The sequence below is a fragment of the Nothobranchius furzeri genome, chromosome 3, assembly GCF_043380555.1.
Source record: "Nothobranchius furzeri strain GRZ-AD chromosome 3, NfurGRZ-RIMD1, whole genome shotgun sequence".
In the NCBI taxonomy this organism is placed as follows: domain Eukaryota; kingdom Metazoa; phylum Chordata; class Actinopteri; order Cyprinodontiformes; family Nothobranchiidae; genus Nothobranchius; species Nothobranchius furzeri.
In genome coordinates, this window is record NC_091743.1 from 74,670,492 (window position 1) to 74,694,172 (window position 23,681).

Below are 23,681 nucleotides of genomic sequence, written 5' to 3' on the forward strand. Positions count from 1 at the left end.
CCGTTGTCCTTAAAACAAATGACAAGTTTAATTTGCCACACACACACACACACACACACACACACACACACACACACACACACACACACACACACGCGGGAATAACTGGGACCTGCGAAACAAACTCGTTCTGGGTGATTTCTGCCTAAAATGTAATTTTAAAAACAAATATACAAACGAAAAATGTCTATAAACTGAACCGCTTTAAGCTTTTCAGGTTTCTACAGCATTTATAATGCATTTGGTTTATATCAATTACCTACATGATAATACTCAGTAGTAATATGTTGTGTATGCTTAACAAGTTCATTCTGTAGCTTAAAACATACTTTAAACCATCTAAAGTTAACATGTAATTCCTGAAAGCTTCTAGAATAAACAAAGTTATTTTACCTGAAAATGTTTGTGAACAAAAGCTGCTGATGGACATGAAGCTGCTGTAGCTCCTTGATATTCCTGTTCGATTTTCGCTAGCTTTAGCATTTTTCCTTTGCATGTAGCTGCCACCGCGGCTGTGACGGGACCTACGAGCCACCGTAGAGGTGAAGGCTAGACTGTCCGAATTCAGAGCCGCTGGGTTCCGGTTTTAGCGGTCTGGCAAGGACCCGTACTCGTAAGCATCCTGCCTGTGGATTCGGACACACCCGCTGACTGCTCTTTCACATAACCACATTTGGCAGAACAACTTCCGGTTCAAAAGGCCAACGGATCCATCATCCAATCAGTGATGCCTGTTGTTGCAGCATTGGTACCTACCTTTTCCGGTTTGTGTTTTGTTTTTGTGGTTTTCAATTTGGTTTTGCATTTAGTGAATTTGTTGTTGTGCTTTTCAATTTGTTGTGCGTTTAGTGATTTGTTTTTGCGCTTAGTGATTTTTTGTTGCATTTAGTGAATTTGTTGTTGTGCTTTTCAATTTGTTGTGCGTTTAGTGATTTGTTTTTGCGCTTAGTGATTTTTTGTTGCATTTAGTGAATTTGTTTTTGCACTTTTCAATTTGTTGTGCGTTTTGTGATTTGTTTTTGCACTAAGTGATTTGTAGTTGCGTGTTTCAATTTGTTGTTGCGTTAAATGATTTGTTTTTGTGGATTGCACTTCAGGGCCACCGTACATTTGTGAGGTTTTTAATTCCCATTTTTAAATGTTACACCGTCTTTTCTTCTATATGAGGTCAGATTTAGGCTTACGAATCCGCCCTTCAACTGTGTATCTAACCACAGATGGACTAGATTTACGGCGTGTCCGCAAACCTTTTTAAGAGTCTGACTACCGATACGTGAGACAGGTGTATAATGAGTTGCGATATCCTTCTGTCTACAAGGATAAGGCAAGTCTAGCCACATCTCATTCATTCAACAATGGTTAACAACATCTAAGACAAACAAACAACAGATAACTAGAACATGTTTCTATTTCTCTAGCTAAAACACTGAAAACCAAGCCAAATACAAACAGCATGCAAATAACCTGTCAAAACCATCCTATTCAAGGCGGACGACACCAAATTTGACCTCTGGTCACCTAGGATTTTCTCTCGGTACCACAAAACAACAACAAACTTGTCTCACGAAATCTCTCCACTCCAGGGCTTGAGTTCGTGGATCCACATTCCTCCTAGCCACGTCAAGACCTCACCGATCCCCCAGCAAAACTCAGCGCTGGAGGAGATTTAGGTTGTCGACATTTCTCCGGCATCGGCTCTTGGCGCCGCGAGGTGACAGTACCCCGGCTTTCGAAGGACCACATTATGTCATGGATTTCATCAATATGTTTATCAATAACCCATTTCCTGTAGTCGGAGAGAAAAAGGAGACAAAGAACAGACAAGTCAAACGGTTATAACTGTGGCACAATGCACAAGGCAAAATGCCCCGAACATCTGGTCACAGTTTATTTATACCAAGAGATAAGGAAAGAATGCATATGTGAGAGAGAGAGAGAGAGAGAGAGAGAGAGAGAGAGAGAGAGAGAGAGAGAGAGAGAGAGTGTGTGTGGTAAGTCAAGAATGTGTGTGTGTGTGTGTGTGTGTGTGTGTGTGTGTGTGTTTGTGTGTGTGTGTGTGTGTGTGTGTGTGTGTGTGTGTGTGTGTGTGTGTGTGTGAGTGGCTCGTGTGGGTGTGTCTGAATAAGTGAGCATGCAGAAAGGCATAGAGCAATACATGTTACATTCAGTTGATTGAATCAATGATCAAGAATTAATAAACATAAAATTTCCATAACAGGGGGTGAAACTGTCACAATTGTTTTAAGTGTGGGAAAGGGAGGGAATGTGGGTTATATGGGTCATTTTAATCTGTTAAGCACTTTGTATTGCTTGCTTTGTATGAAAAGTGCTATATAAATAAAGTCTGATTAGAGTTTGATTTGATGCGTGGAAACAAAAGTTGTCCACTAGATGGGGTTGTATTAGGTTGCATCATGTGACTCGAGGCGGTACAGTTGGGACTTGAACGTTCCAAACTACACATATTTTTCCATTTATTTGTTATCAAATTTATTCACATGGGACAAACAATACTGATTAGAGTCAGAAATTTTGATAACAACAAATTTTCTATTTATTGCCCGGCCCTGACACCAAATATTGAATGGATGTGTACTGGAATCCGCGCAACTTCCGGATGGACTGCAGTTTGCACCAACTGTGGATTTTCTGCAGCATGTCTCTGGAAAGTTGCTCATGAGTTCATGCAATAACAACTACGGTTTTTAATCTGCAAACTTCTTACATTTCATTATGACTGGTTTTGCTACTCCCCCACTGTTTTTAATGTTTTTATGCTTTTACAGTTTTTGATTGGTCCCTAATTGGTTTTTTTTCCCAAGACCCTTGTTGTACGGCACTTTGGGCAGCTGACACGCTGTGGGAAAATGCACCTTATTAAATAAAGTGGTATGGTGTGGTAACTATGCAGCATACTAAGGGACACAGACATACTATGTAAATCTGGTATTGCAAAAGTATTGCAAGTGAGCATTGCACTGGTGTTATTGTGTACCAGGATAATGCCAGTACCAGTTAAACTGAGGAGTTATACACTCCTACTACAGAGGGGATGAATGACCTGCGGTAGCGTTCTGTTTTACATCTGGGAGGTCTCAGCCTGCCTATGAAGGAGCTGTCCATGGTCTCCACAGTGGAATGCAGTGGGCGGGAGGGTTTTTTTTTAAAGATGGAGGACATCTTCCCCAGCATGCCCATTTCACATGTCTCCTCAACTGTATCCAGTGGGCAACCGAGAACTGAGCTAGGTTAGTGAGCTTGTTCACTTGCTCACAAAATAACACTTGTGTTGAATTATTTTGACCAGCTTCTTTGGTTATTATTAATGATGATAGTACAAGAAGACAAGTGTGGCTTTTGTTTAAAAACAGTCAAACATTAATAACCATCATAAGAAAGCAAGGGCATAGAAGTGGGTTTTTAGCTTTGCTTTAAAAACTGCCACAGAAGACGCCTGTCATACCTCTAGCGGCAGGACATTCCAGAGTCCCGGAGCTGCATACACAAAGGCACATTCACCACTTTTCTTGAATCCCATTTTTGGAGTGCAAAACAACAGATGGTCGGCTGACCTCACTGGTCGGGTTGGCATGTAGGGCACCAGAAGTTCCCGCAGGAAGTTTGGTGACAGACAATTTAAGGCTTTCAATACAAGAAGCAAGATCTTAAATGTAACTCTGAATGAAGAGCAGCTAAGATGGGGTGGTGTGGTTGTGTCTAGCAGCCTTCACCGGGAATCTAGCTGCAGCATTCTGGACAAACTGTGGACAATTCAAGGTTGATGTCGGGGCACCAGTCAGGAGAGAATTTGCATAGTCTAGTCTGGATGTAATAAATGCATGTAGTACGGACTCCAGGTGTGGTTTTTTCAAGAATGATCTTAGATGTGTTTATTTGCGATGTCATCGTAAGGCTAGCATCCAATTTAACACCCAGACTGGTTATGCACTGCCTTAAATGAAGGTCGTGAGTGTCCACGGCCAGTGCTGGTTGATCGGTGAGCTTTAAGTCGAACAGAATTGATTTCGTTTTTGAGTCATTCAATCTTAGAAAGTTTTTTGCCATCCACTCCTTAACCTCACACAGCTTCTGCACACAGTTCTGGAAGTCAAGTTTTAGATTTTTTATTTGTGGTTTTTAGTGGTCGTAGGTTACAATACTAGCTTCCTGCCTATGTGTATAAACATGTACCTTTGTTATTATTTTTCCTCAAATTATTCTCCCATACGTCTGCATTGGTGCGGAGATACACATCGCCCTGATGCGTTGATGCAAGGGCACTGTGACAGAGGGTGACTGAGACATATTCAGCAACAGAACACCACTGTTGCAAAAGGTTCTCTGCTCAATAATATCAGAGAAGGAGAAACAACTGGCTGCTACCACTTCAATTTTAGGACAAACTACCCTAAAAGAAAAAAACTTGAAGTCACGGACAACAAGAGATGTTTGGAACTAGAAAATGACAGGTGGTGCTTTGCGCTTTCTAGTTTACTGTGGCAGTACGCGTTCCATACAAGCCCCCACAATGGAGCTCTAAAATTGAGTCAAACCCGGAAGTACCACAAATTGCAGTTCCACCCTCATCCGCTGGGGGCTGGTGTCAGAAGCGAGCAAATACTCATTGACTCCCATGTTAAAATTACCAATTCCACAGCAGAAATAAACATGTTTACAGCCTGGTACCAAAACATGTTTTTTGTTTAAATGATAGTTTACACTCATGACAACTCTGAGGGGGGTGAATTTTTTTCTCACTCTTCTGTTAAAGTGTATTGAAAGCCTAAAATTCTGTATAATTAATGAGCATCCGACACATGTGACCTCCGCCTCAGACCCACGTGACCACAGAGCTAGCTCCGTGGAAAGGCCTCAGTAGAGCCTCGGTCTGGCTTGGATACTGCTCCGGCATTTTGAGTCTCTGTGTTTGTGTATTCTTTTTTGGATATTATTTGTGCAATTGTTGGACAAAATGAATTGCTGTGGCATTAATTGCACTAATAGAACATCCAAGGACTCTCCACTTCATTTTTTTTTGGTAAGCAAAATTATATTTATGTATTTTAGGTCACTGCCGAGCTGAGCTTAGATTTTAACATGTACTGTTTAACCATGACATTTAAATGTAATAGGGTAAAACCCAGTGCATTTAACATAATGCTGCACTTGAGAAAATGGGTTGAAATATAACATGTTGGTTGAGCTGGGTTCTCGGGAGACCGATGTTTTCCACCCGTTTCTCCCCTGGCTTCTGTTTGATGTACCGGGCTGCCAGCTTGTGGAGGTCTCGGAGACCTCTGTGTTCCACCCGGTTTTACCCAGCGGTCAGCCCGGCGTATCTCTGACTCAGAAGCTCTGGTGTTGTGCACAGTTAACTCCGGTTGTAGCTAGGTTGCTACCTCCGTTATATTATCACTTCATATTATAACTTTTACGATGCGGTGTGGGTGGAGGTGGACCCATGTGTGGTGGAGCAGGACCAGGAGGCAGAAATCCAGCTCAGGTAACATAAAATGGATTTAATGAATGATGGTTGTGGGTGGGATGATACAAGAGGAGCAACGTAACGGGGTGGAAACCAATAATGACCCGACAAGAACAAGAGCAAACAGGGAGTATAAATACCCAAGGAACAATCAGGGACACATGGGCAGGATAACAAGGGGCAGGTGAGTCCAATAAACATCTAATCAGGGGCAGACGAGACCATGAGTCAGAGGGGTAGGATCAGATCCTGACAATAACCCCCTTTGCCCCAAATTCATGTAATATGCAAAGTCTAAAACAAATAAACAAACAAATAAACATATAAACAAACAAATAAATAACATTTGACCAAATTACTGGTCAATTAATTGAGATAATAACCCTGGTATGTATGTCTTATATTCACATAATCCTCTACATATTATTAACTTAGGTTTCAGGATACTTCATCCACTAAAACAATGATTTTTTATGAAGTTTATTTATTTGGCAGACACTTTTATCCAAAGCGACGTACACTTGTTAACCTATAGAGCAAGTTGTGATCTGTGGGGGAGACCGGGGTACCCGGAGGAAACCCACGCATGCATTCGGGAGAACATGCAACTCCACAAAGAAAGGCCGCAGCTGAGCTTTGAACCTGCAACCTTCTTGCTGCGAGGTAACAGTGCTAACAACTGCACCACAACGCAGCTGTTAAAGCTTAACCTTCAACTTTACTGTCAGAGATGAAAATCAGAGTGTTTGAAAGGACAGTTTTCATACTAACTCATAACAATCTAGGCTTTCAGACAGTAGAACAGCATCAGTGAGCCAATCAGAGCTTTAAGATTTCCCCTGTGGCTCCAGACTAAATGGGCTTTTTGCCTCAACCTGGTTTTGCACTCATGTAAAATACATTGGTTTCGCAACACACGGTGCTAGATCAACAAAGACAATGACTGCATCTAATGAGATCACTGCAGCCTCCTGAGACTTTAGCTGGATGCATCATAAATCTTCCTGAAATCACCGTTTGTTGTGGTGCAGCTGGATGTTTTTTCATTCAGCTGCACTTTTGTATTCTACAGGATGCTTGTTAATGCAGGTTATTATCATTCTTTCTCAGCTTACATCTTCCATTAGTAGTTACCTGCATAACTGGATCATCGAAATGCACTTTGCCTTTACTTCAGAATGAAACAGACAACAAAAGGCTCAGTATAGATGATATTTGCTTGTCAAAACTTTGAAAATACAAATTTTAAAGAAGACACATTAACATAAACACATTCCACTAAGCAAGAATCAGGTGAATACTCTGTTTTTAATTGAGGTATTAACAGAAAGAGATCGACAGGTGGAGGTGTGCAGTAAAAACAGTGACGCAAACACTAAAAGTGATTCTGGATCACTAAAGTGGTCGATACATTTTCCTCCTTTCACTGGTGACCACAAGTCTTTGGAGGTGACTGAAAAAATAAGATAACAGCTTGATTTGACACGAGTGACAGAAATGGGACAAAATTGTAAAAAAATGCATTGAATCAAGGTCTTGAGTTTCCACACCTCATCTGTCTGACGCCGGAGACACACCGGCCGCGGAAGCGCCGAGAAGCGAATCGCTCACGAAATTCGGCCGCTGCTCGCCGCTACTCAGTTCAGATCAGACCATAGACTGTACATACAGACGCGCCCCAGTCGAGGCGCGCCTCGGCTCAGCTGTAGTTTTTCTTTTAAACACTTGGTGTCCTCCATTTCCTAACTGCTGTTTTTTCAGTTAGAAGAGAAATACAGTTGTTAATATTTAAACAAAAGTCATCTCTTTCACCCAATCATCAGCAATCTCTGGCAAATAGCAGTAGACAAGTTGAGGTCACTTGGTCTCCAGTACTGGCAGGTTTCGAAAAAAGGCGGGGCTTTGGGAGTATGGCGAAATTTGCCATCACGCCATGGAAATACGTTTGCCTCTCATTTCCTCAGTTATCGTGATATTGCTACGAATTCTCTGGTGAGTGATCCTAGTCTGACCACTAATAGAAATGAATGTGATAGGTTTGTGGGTGTGGCCTATTTTCTGAAATAGCACCCCCTAGGACCATTAAAACTGTCAGCCCCAAGCCATGCTTTGACTGAGGATTATGAAATTTGGTACACCAATGTGGTGTCTCAGGACCTACAAAAAAAGTCTCTTGGAGCCAAGCACAAAGTCACACAGGAGGTCGGCCATTTTGGTCCAAGTATTCGATTTAGTGGTTTTCGCACACGTAGTTTGGAGAGTGATGCCCCATCGCCATTTTCACCAATCACCTTCAAACTTCTGCTATATACTCTTAAGACATAGGGGAAAAAAATACAACCGTCGAATGTTTCAAAAGTTGAAAGGTGTGGGCGTGGTTAAGCCTCAAACTTTGACCTTTCGCCATTGCATTACTTGACGTAATAACTCTCTTGTGCATGATCAGATCCATATCAAACTTTGTCTGTGTGATCACTGACCACATCTCAAGACAATGACAATGTGGACAGCTGCCATCATCTAAGCCCCACCTCCTGACAACAGGGAGTCGATTGTTTTATGGTGAAATGCCCATGTTTGTCCTCTCTAATTTAGTCAACATGACACTAAGGTCATGCACTGTGTTCATGATGCTGTAATGCCCATTCAGTTCTGATAGCTTTCCAGAAAGGGAGGGGCTTTGATGCCGTGGCGAATTCTGGTGTGACGCCGTGACCTTATGTTTGATTGTAACTTCCGCAAACAGCCTCCGATCTGCCCAAGACTGAACATGGCAATCAACAATCATGCCCTTTAGCCAATGAGGTACAAACGGTTGGTGAGCATTGTATAGTATCATCAGAGCGCCCCCTACATACCTTTAAAGCTGTAATAACTTGTACAGACGAGATCACAACTGCACCATACTTGCTATATGTCATCACACAAAGGCACCCAACACAATCCTGTGGTCATTGGTTGACATCGCTTTACTTCCGCCCCCTGACAGATTTTAGGCCCTGAATAACATATGCATGATGCAATTCACACCAAACTGTGCACAAATGATTGTTGTCAACCTACAAACTGCTTCATGGAATATTTCCTAAATTTGGGACCGTGCCCCCTAGATACAATAAAACCTTTGTAACTGCTGCAAAAAAGCTCCAAATTATATCAAACATGGTGTGTGTCATCACACAACTGCATTCAATTCATGTATGTGCTCACTCATTCAAATCACTTTATCTCCACCCACTTACAGCCTATTGGCTCTAGATGACCCATGCAACGTTTGATTGATGCCATATTAACAGAAAACCCTCTTTGATGACCAAAGATGACCTTTATGGGATTTAGTTGTAAATGGTCACAGCGCCCCCTAGATGGGTTCAAACTTTATCAACTACTAAAGACAAGGTCAGAATGGCATCATACTTGGCTTGTGTCATCACGTGACTGCACCAAACACATTGAAGTGGTTGTTGGTTCAAATCCTTTTAGCTCCGCCCCCTTTCAGCTCTTTGGCTCTAGAAAGCACACACAACGTCTGACTGATGCCAAACTACCACAAAGCCATCTTTGACTCCCTAAGAGGACCTCAATGGGATTTTTTTGTAATTGGTCGCAGCGCCCCCTAGATAAGATTAAGAGTTAATTACTTCCTAATACAATGTCAGAATGGCATTAAACTTGGCTTGTGTTATCATACGACTGCACCAAACACATTGATCTGGTTGTTGGTTCAAACACCTGTAGCTCCACCCCCTTTCAGCTCTCTGGCTCTAAAAACACACATCTGATTGATGCCAAAATAACAGAAAACCATCTTTGTCAACCAAAGCTGACCTCAATGGGATTTTTCTGTAGTTGGTCACAGCGCCCACTTGATAACTTTAACCTTCAATGACTTCAAAAAACGTGGTCAGAATAGCATTAAACCTGGTCTGTGTCATCACACCACCAGTGTGGTAAAGTTAGAGTATCCCCTTGTGGTTAGATGTGTAATTTAATGGTGGGCTCAGAGTGTCCCAATTGAGGATGGTTAGGACTCAAAAATGCAGACACCCAGGATGATATGAGGCAGGAGTAGGTATATAAAGAAAAAAATCCTTTTATTTATAGGATGAACCCAAGCGAACATAAATCCAAAAGGGCAGGAAGCCAAAATCCAAAAATCCAGGACACGATCAGGAGATCCAATAACACTAGGGAAACGAGCAGACTGACAGAATAAATCACAATGGACCGACAATACACAGAGACAAGACAGGGCTTATATACACTGGGGAGAAGCAATTAGGGAAACAGGCAGCAGGTGTGTGGAGTGAGGGCTGGAGGGAAAGCAGGTGAATACAATTATCTAAATGGGGAAACAGAACCAGAGGAGGGCAGATAAACCTAAAACTATAGAACACAAAACTAAACCTAAAGACTGAGGGAAGGACTCACACACACACACACATACACACACACACACACACACACACACACACACACACACACACACACACACACACACACACACACACACACACACCGAGCTGGGGAGACTAAGAGACATGAAGAAAACCAGGAGGGAGCTGGGGATGAAAAGGCTGGAGCTACACGGACACAGAACGTGAAGGAACACCTAGAGGGGCTGGGGATGACTGAACACAGGACCTGGGAGGAATGATCTAAAGGACTACAACAGAAGACACATGAACACAAAGAGACACATAAATGAAACTCAGATAAAGGACACATGAGGGCTTTATGAAACAAAAGGAGAACCTGGAGTGGGAACTGGAGGGGCTGGGGAACAAAGGGACACATAACATGACAGTACCCCCCTCATGGGCGGATACTAGATGCACAAAACCAGAAAAAGACAAAACCACAAACAAGACAAAGACAAAACAGGACACGAGAGACCACAGGGTGGGAGAGGAGGGACCAAACAAAAAACAACCCACAAGGGAGGGTGAGGAGGGACCAGGGGACTCTGGGGGGCCGGCGACGGGGAACCAGGAGGCGGGACCAGGCAAGTCTTGGGGGCCGGCAACGGGGAACCAGGAGGCGGGACCGGGCAAGTCTTGGGGGCCGGCGACAGGGAACCAGGAGGCGGGAACAGGGAACTCTGGGGGGCCGGCGACGGGGAGACAGGAGCCGGGAGCAGGAGACTCTGGGGCAGCGGTGAATACAATACACTACACACACACACACACACACACACACACACACACACACACACACACACACACACACACACACACACACACACACACACCGAGCTGGGGAGACTAAGAGACATGAATAAAACGAGAAGGGAGCTGGGGACAAAAAGGCTGGAGCTACACGGACACAGAACGTGAAGGAACACCTGGAGGGGCTGGGGATGACTGAACACAGGACCTGGGAGGAATGATCTAAAGCAGTGGTTCCCAAACTTATTTTGCCGCGCACCCCCTTCTATGTCCCGACCATGTTGACGCACCCCCCAGCCCCCACATCAGGGGATGGCTATATATATATATATATATCAGACGTCAAGCTAAACAGACAGGGTTAAAAGAATAAGATCGACCTTTTTCCCCATCACTTTCATTTTTTAAATAGTAATTAATAAACTTTCGATACCATTACAATTTCCTTTGATTTAATTTTAAATATTTAGAGTGCCTGGGTAGCACATAAACTATGCAATTTAACAGTTTTCTTAAAGTAGGAACGTTTAACCTGTGCGGCCAGAGCACTCTCCTTCCTTCTGCTCTGCGTAAAGCTGAACTGGTCACCTACTTGTGCGTAATCAAATGTCTATAGGGAAAAGATGGAAAAGCTATAGCCATGAGGTTCACTTTTGCCTCAAACAGACTTTTTGCTGTTTTGTGGTGTAGCTGAATCTGCGGTCCGCTGCCACGCGGACTGGAATAACAAATGCTGCAGTAACATGAGTTGTTGTCAGGTTCGGAGTCACTGGCTGGAGCGGACCTGACTTTAATACGTCATTCCAAAATAGAAGCCAATATCTTAATTTGACCTGGAATGAAAAATGTTATAAAACCTCTTGAAAGTTTTTATCACAGAGGAGGCAGCGCTTATTTCTGTCTTCAGTCTGATGGCGCACCGGAGTTTGCGCAGCGTGCGCGCTTATTGAGTGAGTGTGTGTGTGTGTGAGTGTGTGAGTGTGTGTGTGTGAGAGTGAGAGTGTGTGAGAGTGAGAGTGTGTGAGAGTGAGAGTGTGTGAGAGTGAGAGTGTGTGAGAGTGAGAGTGTGTGAGAGTGAGAGTGTGTGAGAGTGAGAGTGTGTGAGAGTGAGAGTGAGAGTGAGAGTGAGAGTGAGAGTGAGAGTGAGAGAGAGAGTGAGAGAGAGAGAGAGTGAGAGAGTGAGAGAGAGAGTGAGAGAGTGAGTGAGTGAGAGAGAGAGTGAGAGAGTGAGTGAGTGTGTGTGTGTGTGTGTGTGTGCACGCGCGCGTGGCACAACTCCATGAGCCGCTCCAGTCACCGTGCCTCGTTATTGGCGCTATTTAAACCAATGTTGTAAAATTACTTCTGCCCAGCCCAGATGTGCTCACTTGTGCACCCGTGAGCCGTGGTTCCGCTGGAACGCGTCTGACCTCTGACAGACGCACTCTGAACTTCAGATCTTCAGCGCGCTGTTAATAGCCTGAATGGGAGACTTCTGACAGACACACTCTGAACTTCAGATCTTCAGCGCGCTGTTAATAGCCTGAATAGGAATCATTTCTTGATTTATTTTGTTACATCCACAATGTTCTGTGTGTGAGGTTTACAATATCAGAACGCCTGCATGAGACAACGTGTTAATTACAATCTGCCAGAATGACTCACCACCTTCAGATTCCTCCAACATTGTTAAAAATGATCAAATACGGAACATATCGGCGTGCGCAGGCCTGAGTGCTGAAGCTCGGCGCATTGTTATTATGAAGCTAGGGCACATGTGGAGGACACACACACGCAAAAATATACTTGTTTTCAATTACATTTATTGGGCCCACTTACTTTTTCTTAGGCCCACCCACAAATGAGTTTCTGGCTACGCTAATGGTGACATGACAGACTTCTCTGAGCTCCGCAGCCATTACACTTTTTCACCTCGCGCAGCCCCAGGGGTGCGTGCACCACACTTTGGGAATCCCTGATCTAAAGGACTACAACAGAAGACACATGAAGAACACAAAGAGACACATAAATGAGATGCAGACAAAGGACACACGAGGGTGCTATGAAACACAAAAGGAGAACCTAGAGTGGGAACTGGAGGGGCTGGGGAACAAAGGGACACAAAACATGACACAGAAGATGCTGAGTCAGGGTGAGGTGCAGACGAGGAGACAGTTTGCGGTTTCTGATGTCGGGGTGGTTGATGTTTATGTTCAGAAGACGTGCTTGGGTGCACCAGACTGCCGGCCAGGCTGAAGCGGCGCGGAGCAGCGAGGGCCGAACGACGCTGCTTGCAGCTTAAATTTTTGTTTGTTTTTAGTGGTTTTCTATTCAGTTTCCTGGATTGTTTAATCTATTCTTCTCATCTGAGTTTAAACTTTGGCTTGTTAATGTACACTATTTTAAAATTCAAAATGCTTTTGTCTGCACGACAGTGGAAGTTCTACCAGAAGAAAATATTTTAAACACAAACATTCATGTCTCAGCTCATTTGTAAGGACCAAGTTTATTTATTTATATTTAATTATTTAAAAATATGAAAACAATTGCAAAGTTTCCCTTTAATGCAGACATTTTCATGTTGTGGTGAAGAAATCTAACCCATGACATACAGAATCAGATCTGAGACGGTGTAAAATGTTTTAAATAAGAATTTATTGAAGGGAAACCAAGGAAGCAGCGTAAACGTAGCTGAGTTCTTGCACGAGGAAGCTGGTGCGGGAAAACTGTGGACAGATCAGAGTTAGATCCAATTTGCGGAAGGAACAGGGAATCAGACTTGTGCAGAGGACTTATGGTCTGGAGAGGTGGGAACTGTTGAGGGAGGAGTGGTCCGGTCTGGGTAGCAGGGACTGAGATCCAGAAATGAGACGTGGAGGGAGCTGAGCTTGGGGAGGTCCAAGAAGGTTAGGTGGGCAGCTGGAGGTGGTTCTGGCCAGGGGAGAGGCTGAGAGACGAGCGGAGTTGGAGATCCAGATGGTGTGGGCTCCAGAGTTCTGCCAGTCAGAGATGAGTGTGTAGGTTTGTCTGGGAACAAGAGCAGGAGGTCAAAAGGCAAAATCCAAAATCCAAAAGCACATCAAATCTCAAAAAATCCAAAAACAAAACAAATGTAGTTCTCAAGAGGTAACAGAGCTCAAATTAGTTTCTCAAGTGGCTGATAGAAAGTACCCAGGTAGAGTAATCATCCAGCGAAGTGTAGGAGTCTCCCAGCTGCTTAAATACCCCTGGCCAGCTGATGAGCAGATCTGCTGCAGCTTGGTCACCTCCAGACACGCCCACCTGCAGAGGGAAACTCAAAAGACAGGGAGTGACAGCAGGGAAATACCTCAGACCGTGACAGTACCCCCCCCCCCCCCTCAAGGGACGCCACCCGGTGGCCGAGCAGAGGAGGAGGAGGAGGAGGAGGAGGAGCGGGCCAAAATTTTTTGTTCATGAAAATCAAATAAAGATATTTATTTTTGCCAGAAAAGTTTTCAAAATTAGGATTTTGAAAGTAAAATTGGGTTTCAAACAGTGAGTTTTTTTGTTTTTGTTTTCCTCGATTTGCTTGATCATTAAAAGTTTTTAGGTAAAAGGAAATGTTAAGAGAAAATCATCAAAACAAGTCATTATTTAAGAATAACGTTTATTTACAAACTGCTTTTCTTTTCTAGAATCCCTTTTTAGTGAATTATATGCTGAATGAAATTAGGCGTAAAAGTTAATGTGTGACCTAGACCTTTGATCTCATTTACAAAAACTTTTCTTCCTGAGGATTTGACGCCACGTCGGGTCCACAATCATGTCCCTGTCTGGTTTTCAGTTTCTTAAACATCATTGCAAGCAAATACAAAGAACAATAGGAGTTAAACAATACTGTTTAGTAACACACACACACACACACACATGCACGTACACGCACACACACACACACACACACACACACACACACACACACACACACACACACACACACACACACACACACACACACACATTCTTTACGAGTCCACCTCAGTAATCGCTGCACACAGCAGCTTGAAAGCCTCTGGGTGCAGAGGCAACTTTCCAGCCAGCAGATTACACTCAACAGAAAACATGCCAGGCTGTTAATTAGAGAGAGAGAGAGAGAGAGAGAGAGAGAGAGAGAGAGAGAGAGAGAGAGAGAGAGAGAGAGAGAGAGAGAGTACAGCTATCTACCTGCTACATGAGGAAGCGTGTGTATGTCTGTGTGTAAGCTGTATGTTTTGTTCTCATTTTTATTACCTCATTTAAACTTTTTCCAGTTTTGGATGAGACATTCCCACGTTCCCACGAGGACCGAAGCTCATTTAAAACAAGGCTAAACATGATTCATGGAGTCATGGTGGAGGTTAGGGGGAACAGGTGAGTTGCACACCTGTCTCCAGCTGACAAGCCTCCGTCACACTGCAGGGATCGCTTTGTTTACACTCACATGTGAAACAATCAACTTCAACATGCACCAGGCTTTTTTGTAAGCCTCTCTTGCGAAATTATCCTGGCAGAAAGTTTTCATGGAGAGCAGCAATCCAAATTAAAACATGTCCTTGAGCCGATTCACACAACAAGAAGATGACAATTAGAGTAGTCAGAAATTTTGCTTAATTAAATTGAGCATAATTTAATTTGCAAACTTTACAACAAAACAAGAGAGAAATCTCGGGACACAATCAACGTTTGTATCCACAGGTGTGACTAATCTTTGGTGCTGTGTTATAATTATTGTGACAATCATCCTGTAAAGTGATCTGGCTTTAAGGTAATTAAAAATAATGAATGCTTTTAAGTCAAGTAAAAGTTTAATTAAACTTTTGATCTAAACTGTATTTGAAAACGTTCACTTACCGATTCAGTTATGTTGTTAAAGGGAACTAATTATGGCTTTTTTCTTAAGTTCTACTGGATGTGGCCAATACCAAACATATGAAGTTATTTGTAATAAATTCCTCTCACACGGAGCGATTTCAGCAGTTTTATTCTTGATATTTTGAGTAGATTCCAGAAAGAGCCATTTTGACAAGTAGAAACTAGCCCTGTCCCAGCTCAGGCTGCTATAAGCTGAGAAGCTCCGATATCAAGGAGGGGCTCGGAGTAGAGCCGCTGCTCCTCCAGCAGCATCACAAACAGGGAATTTTTTTAAATGACTTGTTTTAAGCACATGATTCCTAAAACCTAACATTAGCAGAAACTGGGTGGATGGATGTTTCACATTTGGAGCATTTATAGGGGCAGTAGAGATCCACATGGCAGCACAGAAAGAAGCAAAATAAGACTTTGACCGCTGGTGTGAGAGGCTCTCCGCTCAGTAACATTGGAGAAGCAGAAACAGCCGGCTGCTACCACTTCCACTTTAGGACAAACTACCAGAGTCCTTAACCCTCCCACTGTCCTAATTGGGGTGACCCTGCGAGGAAAGTTGACTATTGAGCAGGGTTGATGGTTTATCCCTTGGGTCCATGTGGCGGGGTGAGGAGTGGGCACCACCTCACCCCGCCACGTGATCTTCAAGCGATAAATCATCAATCCTGCTCAATGGTCAACTTTCCTCGAGGGATCACCCACAAAGACAGTGGGAGGGTTAAAGGAAAAACATCATTAAAATCAAAGACAACAAAGACGTTTGGACCTGGAACAGCGACTGTGTTTAGCGCTATCTCGTTCCATCCAGTATCGCGGGTTTCTGGTTCTGGCAGAAGCGTCTCAGGGAAGATACCCAAAGGGAGGGGTGTGCGTCTCGTGACTGTGTTTACGTTCAAAACCTAGCTTGTTCTGTAGATTCGTTATAGCAGCATTAACATCCAGTAGCATCCTCCCCAGATGATACGGTAAAACTTGAGATATTAGGTCACATTTTTTATGTAACAGTTTATGTTTATGTCACTGGACAATTGACTATAAAATAAAACATGAAATATTTAAAAAATAGAATATTATTCTTGGGATCAGTTTAGAGAGATGTTGCATTATAAGTGAAGTCCACAATCCGGTGTTTGAATGATTATTTATTTTCCAAGGAAAGAAAATCCTTCTTTCCTCGGGGACCTCAAGGTCCTGATTAGTTCCTGCAGCCAATCCCGTCATCTGTGTCGCTTTTTAGTTTCACAAACATGAGCAGATGTCACTAACAAACCTGGGTTCAGAACATTTTGCAAGATGCAAATTCATCTCATTTGCACATTATTTCCTCACCATGAATGGCTTCCAAACCTGGATGAAGTTCTGGTGTTGGTCCAGTTCGGACCAGAAAGAGTTTCACTTTAGGTGAAGTTCAGGTTCATAATCATACACCAAATAACTTCATGTCCTCTTTCGTAGCTAACACCAAGTCTCCTTTTTGATCATCCTCTCAGCCTGCTGGCTACAAACTCAGCATCCTTCTACCTATGTCATTGTCGTCTCTCCTCTGAACATGTTCAAACCATCTAACTTTATCTCTAAATTATCTAGCCTGAGCTGTCCCTCTGATGGGCTCTTTCCTGATCCTATCCATCAAAGAGAACCTCAGCTTTTGAAAATCTTACATTTAGCACTCTCAAACTACTTTTGAAGGATTTAAACATCTGGTACTGACCAATGCAACATTTTACGGGTTTATTTACTGAAAGATGTTTTAATTCCTGAGACTCTAAGGCTCTATGTAAGGCCTTCTGTCTGCAGGGAAAAAGAAAACAAGATTGGATGCCCAGAAAACATGCTGAAACCTTCCCTTCATGATGTTTTATCCCTTTGATTGAACTTTTGTCTGAAGTTTCTTAATACATTAAAACTCATCCACTCTTTTCCCCTCGTGCAGCCTTTTAAATGCACCCCTTTGTGCCACAACAACACGGTAACCGTATGGGACTAACTGCCACCAGTAGCTTTACACATTTCAGCCACAACGTTTCTCTGTGACGGTGCAGCTCTTGCAAGCAGCAGCCCTCCATCAGATGGTCTCAGAGCTCACTTTGAAAGCAAACCCACTGAGCATTAGCACCAGATCTCCACTCGTGGGAGTAATTAACTCCCAAGAGTGGAGCCCTGCTGTCGAGCACAAAGCACGGGGCGTGGATTTGCGCTTCTCGTTTCATCTCAGACTCAGAAAGGCTCCTCAATCCTTCAGCTCACTTGACAACTTTTCTGGAAGTCAATAACCACTGTATCCCAGTTTTTATTTTACATCTCAGCATGCATACCAGAAAAGGCTCGGCTGTGATTAGCATCGAACACTCTCTGCCTTAAGGATCCACCGTTGCGAAACACTCTTTAACAGCTTTGTAATGAGTTCAAAAAGAGGGAAACTCTTCAAAGATGTTTACACACTGTTACTCCTGAGAGTTTTTCTTTAATGAAGAAGAACATAGTAGAAAGAAAGAGATGCATTTGAAGATGATGCTTCTGTCATTGGTACTCCAGTCTTACAGTCATAGAATAACTAAATAAAACAGTGTGATCAACCGTGCTACTTCTGAAGAAGAGCAGACAGAACACCCATCCTGAGGGAGAGAGGCTGATGTTTTAAAACAGCAGACTTAAGAAATGGAGAGAAATTAGAAAAATCTGTTTTAAAACAGCGGTACCTCGCTGAACAGCATTCGCAAAGGAAGTCTTGCAAGGGTGAGGGTTTTCAATGTCCTTGCTCTTGTTTTGCAGGAGTGTAAAAGTATTGTCTCAGTATAGAAACAGAGCTGTCCTAGTCATGCCCAACCCTTCTGGAATCCAACTCTGTTTAGTTACTGGGATGAAGCAAATGGGAGACATCTTCTGGGGTCGGAGACCAGTGAGGCCGAGTTGGAGACAGAGCTGGACTTCTGTAGTATCACTTTCCCTGGCTGCTGGTAGGATGGAGCGATAGATGGATAGAGGTTTCGCCCGCTGGAATCAGGGCGTAGCTCCGCTCTGTGGTGGTGAAGTAGGAGCAGAGTCAAAAGGTGATTTATTTTTTTATTTACTGCTCCATCTAAGGCCGTGTACACACAAAAGAAAGATATTTTCTATGGTTTGGTCTGTCAGGAAAGAGAAGATAAACGGCATCAACAGCTATTCTTTCAAAAACTCAGCCCACAGTGGAGAGCTGAGAATTCTTTGTTGTCATCGATGTGGGCATAAATAATTAGAGTTTTGGGTTTCACAACAATGTTTGTGACAAAAATGCTTTGACATCACTTGTGCATGTGTGTGTGTGTGTGTGTGTGTGTTTACACTTGATTGCTTTTACAAGCACAATCACTGCTCTATGTAGAAGACCACATGCGAAGAATGACGGTAAAGATGGTTATTGTCCTAGTAGGAATGGTTTTCAGCAAAGACGCCAAACATTTAGGCAACTACTGCCACCTACAGTCTGGCCTGACCCTGAATGTCCTTCACATTTCACTAGATCATTTTTTTTGCTTGTAACAAGGTGGTGTGGTGTTTTTTTTAGTTGTGCTGACTAGGATTAGCCTGGCCTGCCAGACTCATCCTGTTGAGAACTAGTCTGGTTACTCACGGGCAGATGAGGGGCGGGACTAGCCAGCTCAAAAATAACCAATCAGAAAAAAGGAGGAAACAACACTGTCGTTTTTTAGCTCTATGTAAAAAATGGAGGTGTGGATCCTGACTGAAAGAGTCAGACTCAAGGATTGAGCCACCACACAGAATCAAGCATATAACTGAAAGTTTAGTTATCAAGAAAAACAGGACACTTGGTTTGAAAGACTTGACTTGATTTAATGAAGCAGATTCAATTAGACTTGACCTAGCTTGCCTTACTTGGCTGGTCTTGTCTGAGTTTGAACTAACAGGCTGCATATGAGCTGCACAGAGCTTGTGAATGATCTGGCATCAGGGCTGTGGCTACAAGGACCTTAAGGGACGTCAGGAGATCTGGTGCTCTTCATTATCGAAAAGAATCAGATGAGGTGGTTTGGGTGTCTATCAAGCGTGCTTCCTGGTTGCCTCCTTCAGGAGATTTTCCAGCTCTCTCTACTGGGAAAGTACCCAGGACTCATTGGAAGTATTGTGTACCCTCTAACACAAAAACTTAGGAAGAGTTGGCAGGTGTCGCAGAAGAGAGGGAGGTCTGGGTTTCCCTCCTGGATCTGTCAGTTCCACCTTAAATAAGCTGAAGAACATGGGAAGATGGAGACGAGATGATGCGACAGTCTGACAAATTGTAAAATAAAAATGAGGCAACATTGCAAATAAATAACAACAGTAGTGAAACTTGATCGTAACAAGAACAATTCTACAACATGTTGCAGGAGAAATTTTCTTCAGGGGAACAGAAGCTGATAGCTGCACAGATTGCTGACACCTGTGAGGATTTGAGGAGAGGGTGATGATTGTTGACATTTGTGCAGGATAATGTGAGGAAAAGAAACCGACACATTTCAGTCCAACATAGGAGAGGAACTATAGAGGAGGCACATGTTTGATTGCTCTTGTTTTTGACCCATATCTGATTGGAGCCGTTTCTTGCTTGGAAAACCTCTGAATTTGGTCACACTGTCATTTGATATTAACACAATTCGTCCTAACAAAGAGTAAAATCCTGACCAGATCATTTTCTTGTGTTTTAGCTTTTCCTCTGCATTTTTCAGCATCACCAGTCATTTTTCTGGCCACCTGGACAAATAACAGGTCAGTTTAATCGTCGTCAAAGATCAAAGATCCATGTTGGAGCTCTGTGAGGCTGCAGGACTGAGCGGAGTCTCCAGTTATATGTCGCATTTGATTCCAGTCAGACACTAAAATATGTTGGAGCTGAGAGTTCAGCAGCAGATCTGGTCCCTCTGGGCTGCAGAGAGCTGCACTTATCACACCGTGGCTTATTAAAGCCTGGACACACACACACACACACACACACACACACACACACACACACACACACACACACACGCACACACACACACACACAGCAAATGTTGATGGAGGTGTTTTGACCGTCCGTCACAAGAGAGTCACAAACCCACAACACCAATTTCTCATCCATGTTTTAGTGTAACTATGCATGTTTTGGTCTGTGGGAGGAAACCCAAACATGCATGTGGAGAACATGCTAACTTCATGCAGAAAGGCTACAGCTGCTGCCACACAAGCATGCGCCATGGATATTCACACACAAACACACGCATGCAGAGCTGGCACCCTCTGGGAAAACAGGAAACTTGTCCTTAAAGCTGCTGGTTTCCAGTCGGGTTTCCTGTTGATGTGAGCTCCTTTAGCTGACGACCGGATGCTGCGACGATCCCTCAGAGGCAGACGAAGAAAGCTCTCTAAATAAAAACTACGGAGGATATCTGTCATCTCTCCAAACTCAGTGTCTGGGTGTTTAAACCACCTAACTGAGCTCAGGAACCTGCTGTTGTCTCACAAGTAAAATGTATTAATCTGGGTTCTGAACTGAAAATGTGAATTTTTTATCACATCAGTTAAAAAAATAAAAACATTGATTATAAATGTAGTTGTGCATTTCGTCATGAGAAAATAAGCTGACATTGTTGCTCATTTTCTTCCGTGAATCATTTAAACATTTTTACAAACAATCTGCCATTTTCCTTTGTTTCATAATCAAGTTACAACTCAGTGTAAAACACTGTTTTCATTTTCATACACGATTTTCTTATTTATTTAAAAATAAATGAAAATTATATTTAGCTGGTTTGTGTTGTCTCCCTGGTATCATTTTAAGCAATTGTAAAAGCTTTTAGCTGTAAAAGTCTAAACAATTTCATAAAACTGAGAAGAAAAAGCTTAAACATCTCTGATAGAAAAAAAGACACTCTAAATAAATAATGTCTAATAACGACGATAGAGGTGCTTTGTGTCGATCAGACGATGCATCCCTTTAGTGGAATAACTTCTCTAATTCCTGTTAATTATGTTATTTATGAAGTAATTTGCTCACACAACTAAACAAACCTGCAACTAAATTGAGCGTCTCCTCCTGCAAAAGCCTTTCCTGTCATGGTCTGTGTCTGCGTCTCCCTCATGTGTCTCCTTGTGTGCTCCATTTCCCCCCTAAGAATCCTCCTTATGTGTCTCTTTGTGTTCCTCATGTGTCCCCTGGTCTTCAGCCGTCCAAATCATCTCTCCCAGGTCCTGCGTTCCTTTAGTCTTCCCCAGTCACCCCTCTGCAGTTTTTATAGTTTCAGCTTTTCATTTTATTAGTCTCTTTAGTGTGTTTTTCCCACCGGTGTTTGTAGTTTTCCTTCCCCTTAGAATATTAGTTATGTTGCTGCTTTCCGTGTCTTTAGGTTTTTACTCTTTGGTCATGTTAGTTTCTTCCCTGATTTGTTAATTGCTTTCACCTGGTTCTCTCCCCACACACCTGCAGCTCATCTGCCTCCCATCATGCCCCAGTGTATAAAGCCCTGTCTGTGTCTCATTTGTCTTGCCGGTCCATTGTTTGTGTGTCAGCGTTGTTTTGTGCTCTATGTGAGCTTTTGTGCCTCATCTCTGGGTTTGTGCTCCATGTGAGCTTTCGTTGTCCTGGTGTTCAGGACTTTTGGTTTTTGGCTTCCTGCCCTTGATGGATTTTTTCCTTCCTAAATAAAAGGATTTTGCTTTTTAACCGCTCCTGCCTCGTGTCATCTAGGGTTTCCTGCATCCTGGGTTCTAACCTCCTCCTAACCTTCAACGTGACATTTCCTCATGATTAGGAGCCATTTTGGAGAGTCAGAGCATGAAATAACCAAAATGTCCAGGTGGGTTGAGTTTAAAATATCTTGTTTGAGAGTTTTTCATCGTACTTAGTGTCTCAGAAAGAACCAACTGATGCGTATATATCATGCTGCAAGTCACAGCCTGACCATATCAAATAATAGGTTTTATACAACTTGTTAGAGAACAAACTGATGGATTAAAACATGTCTTCATTAATATTTACATGCTTGACAGCCACCACAAAATAATCCCTGAATCTGAGTGATTATAAGCAATCAGCTGATTGTGTATGTAGGTTTTAACGTCTCATTAATTCAAGTTTTTATTTACCATAAAAGTTTTAGATTTGATTAAAATCAAGATTTAATTAAACCCTTGATAGAGTTACTTCATTTCTAAGTGGGTTAAATGGAAACAAGTCAGTGAGTAATTGGCTATAAAAAAACTAATGGAGCTTGTTAGGGGGGAAGAGGATGAGCTTGAGATGGAGTTCACCCATCTGTGACAAAGTCTAGTTTGTGGTTTTTCTATTGACTGTTTTTGATCTCTGGCTGGAGCGGTTTGCAGCAAGTGTGAAGCAGCTGGGGTAAGAATCAGCTCCTCTAAATGACCATGACCGTGGTCTTAAATCAAGAAGGGTAGAATGCCTTCTCCAGGTCAGGGATGAGGTCCTGTCTGACTTGTATCTCTGGGTCTTGTTCACGAGAGGGGGAAAGCTGGAGTGGTAGATGCACAGGTGGATTGGTGCTGCGTCTGCAGTGATGCGGGTGTTGTACCGGTTTGTCGTGGTGATGAGAGAGCTGAGATGGAACGCCAAGCTCTTGATTTACCAGTAGAGCTATGCTCCTATACCTCATATGGTCACAAGCTTTGGGTAGTGACTGAAAGAAAGAGATCGTGAAAACAAGCAGCAAAAATGAGTTTTCTCTGCAGTGTGTCTGGGCTGTAACATAGGGGCTTTCACTCATTGTGAGATCTAAATATGAAACAACTGTCACTGTTAATGTACTAAAATGATATGTGACACGACTGATAAAAACATTATTCAAGTCAGTGACTTGATGCAATTTGCTGGGTTCCTTATGTAGGAAACATTTTTTTTCTGATTGGCTTAATGAACTGACCTAGATTGGAACGTTTATTATGTGAAGTGCCTTGAGATGACTCTTGTCGTGATTTGGCGCTATATAAATAATATTGAATTGAATTGAATTATTAAACCCTCAAGTCAATTCGTTTGGTGTATTTACAGTTTTTCTCAATTGTTTACACACATTTTCTGGTGATTGAGACACAATTACCACAGCATGTAACCAATTCACCAACCCCCTTAACCAATTCTGCTAAACTACAAGCACAATTCCTGCATTGCACTCAAGTTGCTAATCTAAAACACACTTTTCTCAAAATCACTACAC